The 13,823-nt window shown below is 40.4% G+C and overlaps 1 pseudogene; it reads right to left on the bottom strand.

Moving 5' to 3' along the window:
* Positions 1 to 13,823, bottom strand: part of LOC116097930 — a 26,000-nt pseudogene that overhangs the window by 1,633 nt on the left and 10,544 nt on the right.

Consider the following 13,823-nt stretch of genomic DNA (forward strand, 5'->3'; position numbering starts at 1 on the left):
GTCAATCATAAACCAAGGACATGTCTCATCAATAAAAATGAAAAATTCAATTAAATCTTTCTTTTTAAGCCTTACTCTTCTCTCTCTGAGTAAAGTTTTGAGGTCCTTTATAAAGGTTGCCTCCTTAGACAAGGAATGGCCCATTCTGAAATATGAGACAGACTGACTTACCTAAGAAGAGACGATCTGCGGGTGACAGGTCTGAATCTTCTGGCTGAGGACTGAGCGCTCGTTCCGGGGGTCTGTCTGGAGGGGTCCATGCCTCGAGCCCCACGTCGGGTGCCACCTGACCTGACCTGCAGGCCATGTTATTCGGGGGAGTGAGGAGGACCACAACCTGGAATAAGAACGGGCGAGAGAGAAGACAGGACTCAAGAAAGCATTGCTTGTCAAGAGTCGTTTACTTAGTGGAACAGAGCATATTTAAAGCAAAAATCTTGGAAGCAGGGGAAGAGGAAGGAGGGAGATGGAAGGTTGCAAAATCTTCTGGGGTTGAGCTCCGGGGTGACAGGTGGGGAGGGTGTGGATGACAGGTGGGGAGGGGGTGGATAACAGGTGGGGAGGGGGTGGATTTCCGTGAATGTTCTTTCCTCAGGGCCAAGCCGGATCCTTGTGATTGTCAGGCAGGATGTTAATCTCCGGGTTCTCAATTAGCTGGGGCAGGATGTTTATCTCAGGGCTCTCATGGTTCCCAACACTTCTCCATGTTCGAGATCTTAGGGCTGGAGAAGCTGTTGCTCAGTTGGATGAATTAAATGGAATGGACTTAATTGGGTCTCTGAAGCAGCAGGAAACAGGTGATTGTGGTTATCGTAATGTGCAGTATAGACAAAGCAATGCCCATAGTAGCCTAACCCTCAATGGTCAGCACAGTTGAGACTTTTATGGTGGCATGACATGCACAGATCTTTGGTACTAACATATCAGTCATGGTGTTTCCAGGCATGAAATATAGAAGAAGCCAGTAAGCAGCACCCTTTGGTGGCCTCTGCATCAGCTCCTGCCTCCAGGTTCCTGCCCTGTTTGCGTTCCTGTCCTGACTCCCTTCTATGATGAACAGTGATGTGGGAGTGTAAGCCAAACAAACCCTTTCCCCCTCACCTTGCTTTGTTCACAGTGTTTCATCTCAGCAATAACAACCCTGAAATGTTATATATAAAATCAACTTAATATGACATTTTTATAGTTGTAAAACATCTGCGAGATAATACATGTGAATTATTATCCCTTTGAAGATTATTTAAATTTACAATGTTTCCATGATTATAATATTGAAATGAATATTTATTCCTTTAGATAAATTCTGGACATGAAAATTTTCAAGCAAGTTTTTTTCTGACAACATTTCTAGGAGCTGGTGGTCTTAGAGTACTCTCCAGGGTGTCTCTAAGGATTTTGTCTGCAACTCTGCAATTAGCTATTTTGAGGAGCCAAAATGCCTTGAAAATAGGGAAGGATTTTATGTGCCCAGAAGCAATGTGGAGGTAGGTGGGGGAGGCGTAGGAGAGGAAGATGTGAGGTGGTACATTCAGACTCTCTTCTGGAAGGGTTTCTTTTTTTCTTTTAATTTATACATTTTGTATTTATTTAATTTCATGTATGTGGGTATACTGTCTCTATCTTCAGACACACCAGAAGAGGGCATCAGATCCCCATTACAGATGGTTGTGAGCCACCATGTGGTTGCTGGGAGTTGAACTCAGAACCTCTGGAAGAACAGTCAGTGCTCTTAACCACTAAGCCATCTCTTCAGCCTCCTGGAAGAGTTTCTATTAGAGACTTGTAAAGGAGCTGAACTGTAAAGAAAAGACACAAAGACAATAAGCAAAATGAAGCTTGGAGCGAATTCTACTGTAAACCTGGAAATTAGAAGTCCAGAGAAGGTCAGAGTTCACCAATCAAGAAACTAGGGATTGACTCAGTGTTGCTAACCAGCTTGCTCAGGGATGGTTGTTCACAGGGGATACATACACTGAAGCTCTCAGCAGTGTGAGCAAGGGTCCTGACTTACCTCACCATCATCGATACTGGGATATCATAATTTTAAAGTCTTTAGCAGTTTATTGGGAATGTTTTCATAGTTTACTGGTATGGCTTTTGAGGATTAGAAAGGCTTTTGATTTTTAAATTTTTATCTGACTTCTGATCAAGGAGCATCTCACAGGACCTTCTTTATCGAGCCATACTGATATGATGGCATTTTGTATGGCATACGGTATGTGCTAGACAAGATCTTGCTGTAGAGTTCAGGAGGGCTTTGAACTTAAGATCCTTTTACCTCTGTCCTGAGGGCAGGGATTCTAGGAATGTGCTACCGTTTGGGGCTTACTCTAAGTATTCTTACAAACATTAATTTAACAGTCCACACAGTAAACCTATGACCTGGGTAATACTTTTGTCATGTCTTAAGTCTTCTTGTTGGGCCATACTTAAAGTGAACACGAGTTACATTTGCTGCTGGTTTTCAGCTGATGTTCCCAAACTCAGCCATGCTCCCTTCACCCTCCTCTGCCAACTGACCTACATACAGTCAGTCCTTTACTGTGTCCAGGCTCCTGCAAGATTCAAAGTCCATTCCTCTCACTTTTTGAATTGCTTCACTGTCTACCCTCAAAGAGCTCTCTCTTCAGCACTAGTATCAGACAACTTAAAAATAAAAATCTCAGTAAAAGCAAGAAACAAAACCAGTCACACCTATATCTCCCCTGTCACCTAATGTTTTCTGTTCTATTGTCCAAACTTCTCCATTTTTTTTTTCATTTTTTTTTTCTTTTGAGACAGGGTTTCTCTGTATAGCCCTGGCTGTCTTGGAACTCACTTTGTAGACCAGGCTGGCCTTGAACTCAGAAATCTGCCTGCCTCTGCTTCTTTTTTTTCATTTTTAAATTACATGTATTTCTATATGCGTTGGGACAGATGTGTGCCACAATGTGTGTACACATGTGTCAGGGTCATGGCAAAGCTTTTGGAAGACAGTTCTCTCTCACAATGTGGGTGGCTTCTAGGGATAGAACTCAGGTCCTTGGGCTTGGCTGCAGACATCTTTACTTGCTGAACCAGTCACAGCCCCACACTTTCCATTTCTTTGTGCTTTTACTTCTGCAACTATTCCAGTCTTACCGCTGCTTCTATGAACCCTTAACTGCATCTGCCAAGTATTTCAATAGCTTCAGCATTTTCAGATTCTGTGGCTCTTTTTTTAATTCCATGGAGTTGACTGTTTTCTGTTTGTGGGGCACTATACTCCTGGATTTCATTCCTTTCTTGTATCTCAAATTAGTTCTGTTACTCGCTCCCCTTCTTGTGCCTAACTTCCAAACCTTAAATCCCTAAAAATCTAGGCCCATATTCTCTTTTGTCCCACCCTTTCAGACTGACTACATTCAAGCTAATCGATCTAAATATTATGTATTATATTTTTCATTTATCAATATAACCAGGTCTCACTGGGCTTCCCATGTCACCTCAGGCTTAAACAGGAAGTTAAATTATTTGCCTTCGCCCCTTTGTAGCAAACAATTCAGTTGTTTTGATGCTGTGATCGAGCTCAGTAGTTAAGATAGTAAAGAAAGACTCATGCATTTTTGTTTGAGATAATCATTCAGAATTTGAACTGCTGTTCACCTGTGGATTTATAACTGTTTAATAATGTGCCATTGGCCTAAGGTGATGTCTCAGTGGGAAAACAGGGACCTGAAATAAAAAAGCTAGACCCAGAGCACAGGCATCTACAGTCCTAGCTTTCCTACAGCGAGACTGGAGACAGAGACAGGAGCTACCCAGAAGCTGGGAGGCTAACTAGCCTGACAGAGAAAACAGAGACCAAAACATCACAACCCAAACAAGGTGGAAGTAGAGGACTTAGACCAGAGGCTGTTTTCTGACTTTCTTACATGTTCACATTAGATATGTGATTGTGTCCACCCCCAGCCCCCTCACACTCACCATCCTCCCTCCCCCACACCCCTCCTACATACAGCACATACCCCCTCAAACACACACACACACACACACACATACACACACACACACCCTTGCACACCTACCCATACCCACATACCCACCCAAATACCATCCACCCCCACCTGGGCTCTACACACACCCTTCCCTGCACTTTCTCCCTGCCACCCACAAACTCACTTACACACAGATACTATACACAGAATAACGGACAACTAAACTCAGAGGTAGAAATAATATATATAATGAATGACTCTGAAAAGTAGAGAAGGACTTTAAATAGTTTTTAGAATATAAGGTCTTAGATAATTATGTGGTATGGTACATATCGTTAATCCTAGCACTAAGGAGGCAGAGGTAGCCAGATCTCTATGAGTTTGAGGCCAGCCTAATCTACATAGCAAATTGCAAGCCAGTCAGAGTTGCATGGTGAGATCCTATCTAAAATAAACAAACAAATAAATAAACAAAGATAGAAAAGAAAAAAGAATATAAGTTCTTAGAGTTGGAAAAAATGATAATTCTGATGTCATATTTTATAGGTAAGAGAATGCTAATTTACATGTCTAATGAACATCACTTTTGTTGAAGCAACACGGCTGCAGTGTCTTACAAAATGCTATAATGTATATAGGTTTATGTAAATGTGTCTTCACAAGTATACACACATAAACATTTTTATTTATGCACTGAGTATCTAAGAACATTGTAGTATTTTCTTTCAACTCTGTAATAGGGTTCACACACCTATGAAAATCCCTGCTGCTTAATTAGTGTTCCATAAGTATTACTGAATAGGACCTACAGATTTTAAAGTGAATATTATTAAAATATACATTGGTGTTCTTTTTAAAATAACAATAGTTCACATATTTTCTTTTAGCAAACAGATTGTATTGTATAACAAGTAGCAATCCTGTTAGAGAGTTGGTGAACCATTTGGAATTCAGCTTATTCCAAAACTTTAGGGTCTGCCATTCTCAAAAAGGGAAAAAATATGCTTTCTAGCTTTCTCCTCTATATAGACATTGCACAATCAGGGAAATTTGAGCCTAGCAGTCAAAGACAGTAAATATGCTAATCATTTTACCTGCAAGAAACAGGAATCACTAAAAGATTAAGGAATTTGTTCAATACTTTATAAGGAATGAATCCAAGATGAAATTTAAAATCAATCATGGAGTCCTAATGAAGGCCTTTCTATCTCTCATAGGCTGTCATTTTCAGAACTGCAGGAAGAAAACTTTACTTTCTGCACCGTATACAATGAGTTCCAAGTAATTTAGGATGGGCTAGGGAGGAGGAAAAGGGAGTTATGCCTGCTTCTTTTTTTTCTAAAAAAAAAAAAAATAAATAAAAGTGACAAGGAGTGTTCCTAAGAACCAAACTCTGATCTAATTTTCCATGTTTGAATCAACTTTATAGGAAACGATTTACATAAAATAAATGTGCTCATCTCAAGTCTATAATTTAATGAGTTTTGACAAATATACATCTCATATACATCCTCCCAAACAGGAAATGGGCTCTCAGTCAATTTAAATTAGTTTTACCTATTGTAAAATTCCACACAAATTCGATCATATGGCAAATACTTTTTGTGTCTGACTTGTTAAATTTATTTGGCATAATATTTTTGAGACTTATATATGGTGTAAATTTTAGCCATTAAATATACCTTAATTGTTCCAGCCATTCGCTAGTTCTCAACCATTGGATTCAGCTTGAGATGTTGGGGACTTACAAATAAACATCTATGATCATTCACATGAAATGCTTGTGTAGGTATTTGATTTTATTTCTTATTATCAAATATCTAGGAGTGAAATTGTTTGATTATACAGTAGCTGCATATTTAATTTTGTAAGAAAATATAAAATAACTCTTTATTGTGGCCATACCATTTTGCATGAGCATTCTAATTGCCACATCTTCTTAATGCTTCGTCTGATCAGCCACCATCACTTTAGCTGCTAGAGAGTGAGTGGAGATGGCATTGGGTTATAAATTAGTTTGTATTTCCGCAATGGCTGATGATTGCTAGCATTTCATATGCTTATCTTCCATCTGAACATGCTTATCTTATCTTTATTGCTAAGTGTCCATACCATAAGTTTTTCTGTGGTGATGTATTTTAAAGCTCTGTTATTACAAGCTTGCACATTTATTTCTAACTAATTGCCCCCTTTGCCATTATAAAATGCCTTTATTAGTTGTTGATAGTAAATTTTCCTTAAAGATTATTTCATATTAGTAGAATCATTTCAACCTTTGTGGTGGTTTGATTTGTGATTGGCCCAGGAAGTGGGTCACTATTTGGAGGTATGTCCTTGTAGAAGTAGGTGTATTACTGTGGGCATGGGCTTTAAGATCCTTGGCTTAGCGGTCTGGAAGCCAGTCTTCTCCATAGCAGCCTTCAGATGAAGATGTAGACCTCTCAGCTCCTCCTGCACCATGCCCACCTGGACACTGCCATGCTCCCGCCATGATAATGGACTGAACCTCTGAACTGTAAGCCAGCCCCAGTTAAATGTTGTCTTTATGAGACTTGCCTTGATCATCGTGTTTCTTCACAGCAATAAAACTTTACTAATACAACAGCATTTTAGCTATCCTTTGCTTTAAGAAATATTATTTGTTATATACATGTGCACACTGTGTCTTGATCATATCCATTCCTAACTTCCCTCAACCCTCCTGCAACCTGTTCTCCCCACCTCTCCACTTCCAAATTCTCCCCCAAACATCTATTCATGCCCCATTGAGTCCAGTCAGTGCTGCTCTTTGGAATGTTGATTGATGATGTACATGTCTATAGGTGCCAAGTGTGTGCAGCATCCATGCCCACTCTAGAAGACAGCATTTCACAGGTACTCTTCTCTGCCTTCCAGCTTTCACATTCATTCTGCTCTCCTTTGCCTTGATATGCCTGGGTGTTTAGCGCGGATAATAAATGCCCCCTTTAGAACCTGGCACTTGGACCAATTATGGATTAAGTGCTCATCACTGGTTTTGACTTGTTAACTGCTGCCCAGTGCAGAAAGAAACTTCTCAGATGAAGGCTGAGAGCAGCACTAGTGTTTATTAGTATATAATGTAAAGATAAATATTTAGAAAGCAGCTTGATAAAAATGTCTTTTTAGCAAACCAATCGATATAAGTTCCCTCATAGAACCTATGACCTCCTGATCTGTTAGGGTTTTTTGATAGCTTATTTCTCCTCTAATGAAATGAGCCCACTGAAGCCAGATTAGAATATATTAAAGGGAAGTTTATTGGGAAACTTGCTTTCCAGCAAATAAGATCACTGGCCCCAAGGAAGGAGGACAGGAAAGTAGGCATGAGAAGTGTTTGTGTGGGGGTTGGGGGGTTGGGGAGAAAGAGATAAAGGATATGTGCACAGACAGAGAAGAGGAGGAGAAAGAGGAGGAGGAGGAGGAGGAGGAGGAGGACGAGGAGGAGGAGGAGGAGGAGGAGGAGGAGGAAGAGAGACAGAGGGAGAGACACAGAGAGATAGAGAGATGCAGACAGAGACAGACAGAGAGAGAGATGTCTGGATTATCTAGGGAAGAGCCTCTGGGGGAAGGTAGGGGCTGAGGAATGCTGGGAGAACCTGGAGGCCAGGTCTGCTTTGATATGTAAACTATGCACCTCAGTCCCTTGTTCAGAGTCTGAAACCAAACACTTCTGACTGGCTATAGCAGAAGGTATTAATTCCTTCCTGTGGAGCAGGTTTCAGATGCTTTTAGAAAGCAGTTACCCCTGACATTCATGCTGGTACCACTGAGCACGCCTTGCCTAGAAGGTGAGTATTGTAGCCTACTTCATGCAATACTGGGTAAGACCCTAGAAGTTTCTTCCACAGTGGACAGCAGAGCACCCTCTGGCACCATGACAGCTACCTATGTTTTGCTTATTATTTGAATAACATATTTTCCCCTTATACATACTTTCAGTCTGATTATGTTTAATACTGAAAATGGATCCCCAACAGGCAGCATATGAGTGGTTATTAATTGAAGTGTTTACACTTCACTTAACTACGTTTCATATGGTTGGGTTTATTAAGCCAGTTTATTATTTGTCTTCTGTCCCATTCTTTTGTTCCCGGCTTCCCTTTCTTATTCATCTTTGGGTTATTTCAACATTTCTTACAATTTTATTTTAATAAGTCTACTAGCTTTAAGATTACTCCCCCTCCCCACTTGAGACATGGTTCCATGCCTCAGCCATGTGAATAGTAAGATTTCATGCATGTATCATCAAGCCTTAATGCAGTGTATAAGATATATTTCTTTTTATATTTTAAGTGATTGCTTTAGATTCCTAAATATTTATATTTATATTATGTAATAATAATATATATTTATATATAATAATATAAATATTTATAATATAATATAAATATATTATTTTTTAATATTTAAGGACTATTGCATATGAAGTCTTTAATTAAATAATAATTATTTATTTTTACTACATAAAAATGATAGAGTGTTACCAATTTGTAAGACTTTTCATGTGTGACAAGTTCCCTGACAAAACAGATAGACATAAAAGGAGGAACATTTTATTTTGGCTCTTGTTTTCAGCGTTCCAGATTATCATTTTCAAATCTGTTGATTCTCGACCCCTAGTGAGGCAGAACATTGTGGAGTCAGGAGCATGTGGCTGGAGGAAAGAAGGCAGAGAGAGGGAAAGACTGAAGGGGACTTGGGGCAAACCACAGTGGCTCACTTCATCTGGATAAGCACCTCCAAAATAGCATTGCCAGCTGGGGACAAAGCCTGAGGTACGGGACACTTCATGTCCAAATAGTAACAACTACTTGATATAAAACATGGAAACTTTCAGCAATGTAGGATATGTCCTATACTACTTTTTATGTTGTAGATGTCATATGTGCTATCAGTACATACAGTGAAAACAACACATAACTGTCCCATAACTTTTGGCTTTAAAGGTCATATGTACATTAAAACATTGAGAGTTCCTAGCACTTGGGGTTGGGGAGTGAATTTAAGAATCTGGCATTGTAGTTTAGTTGTAGAGTGCCTAGTATGTACAAGAGTTTAGGTTTGGTTCCCTAGCATAATAAATAAATAAATTAAAACCTAAACAAGGGGCTGGAGAGACGGCTCAGTGGTAAAGAGCACTGACTGCTCTTCCAGAGGACCCGAGTTCAATTTCCAGCAACCACATGGTGGCTCACAACCATCTGTAACAGGATCTGATGCCCTCTTCTGGTGTGTCTGAAGGCAGTGACAGTGTACTCATATAAATAACATAAATAAATCTTAAAAAAAAAAAAAAAAGCTAAACAAGGCTGCTGAAATGGTTCAGTGAATAAAAGCACTTGGCAAGACTGATGCCTGGGGTTCAATCCCTGTGACCCGTATGATGAGGGAGAGAAACAACTCCTGCAGTGAACTGTCCACATTCAGGCACACACATGTGCACACACACACACACACACACACAGACAAATAAATGAGTAAATGAATAAGAATAAAAAATGTTTTAAAAAGAACTAAAAAATATTCCACAGTACCCAAGAAGAAAAAAAAAACCCTTTCATTTTGCTCTTTATTATTTTTGGTGTTTGCTATTTGATTCTTAAATTCAAATTTCCCTATAACATCACACACTTTGGTCTACAGTTCTTTCTGACCATGTTTTATAGTTCAGGACTGATGGCAGTGAATTCTTTTACACTTTATTTGAAAGTCTATCCTATGTTAAATATTGAGTGTTCAGTCAGTCATACAAACTCTGCTGATATTAATTTTTCCATTCATCACTTTAAAGATGTTGGTCCATGTCATCTGGCTCCAGTCCTTCCTAATGATGGGTCTACAGCTGTGTAAATCATTGCTATTTCGTGTGGATGTGTCATTTTAATGGCCATATCTGATGGGACAAAATGGCCTTTTATCACTTAGATTATCATATGTCTAGACATAGTTTTTCTTTAAATTTATCTTGCTTGGAATCTGTGAGCCTCTTGAATTTGTTAATTTATGTCCTTCCTAAAATTCATAATGCTTTTGATCATTACTTGCTTTACATTTTTTCCAATTCTATCTTTCATAAACTTCTTGGATTCTAATTACATGTACGTGTACACTTTACCTTCAATATTTCCCCACAGGTCTCCCACGTATCATCTTTCTTTATGTATGTATGTATGTATGGATGGATGGATGGATGGGTGGATGGATGGGTGGATGTATTTTTGTCGAGGATTATCTTGATAACATATGTAAGGTATGGTGGTATGTGTGTGGTGAGGCATGTGGTATGTGTGCACACACCTGAATGCAGGTGTGTTTACTTCAGAGGACATGTGTCAGATTTGACATTGGGATGCCTTTTTTCATTCTCGATGGCTTCTTCACTTAATGAATATTATTGTTATTTTGTTATTGTTAGAAACAGTCTCTTGTTGACCATTTCATTTAGACTAGCTGCATGTCTCCATTCCCTAGCACTGCATTACAGAAGGGAGCTACCATGCCCCTTGTGGGTAGATATTTAAAGGTCTTATGCAAACACTTCAGCTAATGATCCATCTCCCAGCCCATTTTTTTTAAGTGTCTCTGTGTGTGCACATTCATGTGTGTGGGAGCAGTGTGAACGGAGAGGTCAGGGACACTTCAGACGTCAGCCCTCTACTTGTATTTTGTTTGAGACAAGGTATAAAGAACATATGGCCTCAGAAGGTATTTTTCCCAATGTTGTAAAGCTGCCCGCCTCCTCAGCTCCCAAGCCCGAGCCAGAGCCCACCATGATGGCTGCAGCCCCAGATAGCCATGGAAACCAAGCCATAGAAAGTGGGTGCGGGTGATAAGGGCAGCTCATGCTGTAAAGATGCCCCCAGCCTGAGCCTTCCATGGGGCAGCATCACAGACCACTCCCAAGGCCCCTGGTAACTATGAAAAACCAAGCCATAGAGTGCGTGGTGTGCGTGCAAATGATAAGGAAAGCCATGAAGTAACGTATGAAACGCCTTAGTGGTAATTGGCTGAATTTAGATCAAAAACTTCCCGTCTGGCACCGCAACTCCCTCACCTTTGGGAGCCCTGTAGAGAAACATAATTTGGAGAGACAATTTGTGCAGATGCCCATGAGGATACCCGCCTAGACAACAATCATGTACCACCTGAGAGTGGCAACCTGACCCATTGCCACTGAGCCAGGCTATGCCAACCAGACTGGAAGGTTAGTGAAGACTGTGTCTGGCCTGGCGAGGTGGCTCAGCTGGTAAGAGTACTTAACTGCTCTTCAGAAGGTCCTGAGTTCAAATCCCACCAACCACATGGTGGCTCACGACCATCCATAATGAGATATGATGGCTTCTTCTGGTGTGCCTGAAGACAGCTACAGTATACTTATTTATTTATTTATTTATTTATTTATTTATTTATTTATTATTTCTTTGGTTTTTTTTGAGACAGGGTTTCTCTGTATACTTCTGCTGTCCTTGAACTCACTCTGTAGACCAGGCTGGCCTCGAACTCAGAAGTCCGCCTGCCTCTGCCTCCCAAGTGCTGGGATTAAAGGCGTGTGACACCACCGCCTGGCTATTTATTTATAATAATAAATAAATCTTTGGGCCAGAGCAAGCAGGGACTGAGTGAGAGGCCAACCATAGCGAGCGGGGTTGACTGGAGCTAGCAGAGGTCCTAAATTCAATTCCCAGCAACTACGTGAGGGCTCACAACCATCTGTACAGCTACAGTGTACTCATACACATAAAATAAATAAATCTTTTAAAAAAGTGTGTGTGTGTGAATGAGTGCTAGCCCATTTGCCATTTATTTGCTTATTGCTGTTTATGAATAAATAAATAAAGAAGCTGTTAGAACCTTTCCACCATGTTTGAAGATTTACTTTCCACCTCTGTCATTAACCTTAATTCATGACAATTCAAGGCACAAGGCTTCATTGTTATGTTTCCATTGTGTACACCCCAGGATAGTTGCTCCATGAATTTACATGGATTCTCCTGTCTTCGTGTCCCACTTCATATAGAAATTCTAGGGATTCTAATTCAGGTTTTCATGGTTACATGATGTTTTAGTTACCTCTCAGTTGCTGTGACAAGTCATCATAACCAAGGAAACTTATACAAGAAAGAATTTACTCTGAGATTTCAGAGGGTTAGAGTCCATGACCATCATGTCAGGGAGCATGGCAGCAGGCAGACAGACATGGAACTGGAGTAGTAGCTGAGAGCCTACCCCCTATCTACAAACATGCAGCACAGCAGGAGACTCATTGCTTAAGTCTAGACTTTTGAAACCTCAAAGTCCATGCCACAGTGAAAAACCTCCTCCAAAAAAGCCATCCTCCTAACCCTTCCCAAACAGTTCCATAAACTAGGGACCAAGCATTCAAATATATGAGTATAAGGGGCCCATTCTCATTCAAGGGCCACACATGGCAAGTGCTTATATCTACTAAACCACCTCCTTTGCCCCCTCTCTCTTTCTTCTCCTCTTTTTCCTCCTCTTCTTCCTCCTTCTCCTTCTTCTTTAAAATCTAATTTCTCTTCCTTTTTACCTAAATCAAGGTCCACTAACTGTTTAGTCTGCCACCTGTGCTCTGATTTTGATCTATCCAGTGAGATATTTTGTTTATTTTTTTACATGTTTTAGGGTTCCAGGAATTGAACTTAAGGCTTCAGAAATGCTAATTGCATACTATACCATCAATCCATCCCTCTAGCTCCTATATGCTTTAATTCTAATACTTTATGTGCTTCTAAAGTGTGATCTATTTGTATAATGCGAACATCTTCCTTCTTCACTCATCTCCACGTGCACTTCTTCACATCTGTGAGTTATAAAAGCCATGATTGTTAGCATCCAAAGCCTGTGGCGACTCATGGGCGGGTCTCAAGAGACCTGTTGCCAGAGCAACAGCTGCCATATTCCCAGAATCCATTGGGCTCACCTCCCACCTTTACCTGCGGCCACTACGTCAGAACCCATATATATATACGGGAACATTCCTCCATCTTACTCTCTCTCTCCCTCCTCTCTTTCCACGCTACTTCTCTCTCTCTCCCTCTCAATTAAACCCAAACAGTTTGGGCCTAGTGTGTGGTATGTTCTGATGCCACCCACCATTCTAACACATCAATGGTGAATGTCTTGTCTTATAACCATTATTGTGATGTGCCTAGGGTGAGCATCTACTAATTGTCATTTCTCTTGAAAATAGATTATATACTCCTCCACTAATTTTTATGAGTAGTTTGGAATTGTATCCTAGACATCATGACTTTCAGATTGTATAGATTTGGGATTCTGTTACCACCCTGAGAATACTGACATTCCATTTTAGGAGGCATTTAACCTTGGTGAAGTCAGATGCTAATGCCTAATTCCTTTCTTTAAGTGGTGTCTCAATTAATTTCATTGGGCTTTTGCTTTGCAACTTTGTGTCTTTGCCATAAATGCGTGAGTCTGTGGACTGACAGCACTTTATGTGGTCTGCTTGCTTAGCTCTCTGTCTTGCGTGGCTCTTCTGCCCAGCCATAGGCTGAATCAGCTCTTTCTTAACCAATCAGAGTTATAGAAAAGGATTTTTGTACATCGAGACAGGAGATGCTTTAAATATCACGATGATGCCAGCATCTGAACTGCAACCAGATCTCTGGGCACAGCAATCAACATCTGAATTCACAGTGCACAAAGCTATGCACTATCAACATTATGATCTTGTCTAACTGTGGGAAAGACTGCAAACAAGCACAGCCGCAGGACACTGGTGAGCCTTCTCTAGCCCAGTCCCTCTCCAAGGTGATTCTTTGTTCTGGTTTACTCGGACACTGGTGAGCCTTCTCTAGCCTAGTC

Source organism: Mastomys coucha, unplaced genomic scaffold (genome assembly GCF_008632895.1).
Source record: "Mastomys coucha isolate ucsf_1 unplaced genomic scaffold, UCSF_Mcou_1 pScaffold2, whole genome shotgun sequence".
Lineage (NCBI taxonomy): Eukaryota > Metazoa > Chordata > Mammalia > Rodentia > Muridae > Mastomys > Mastomys coucha.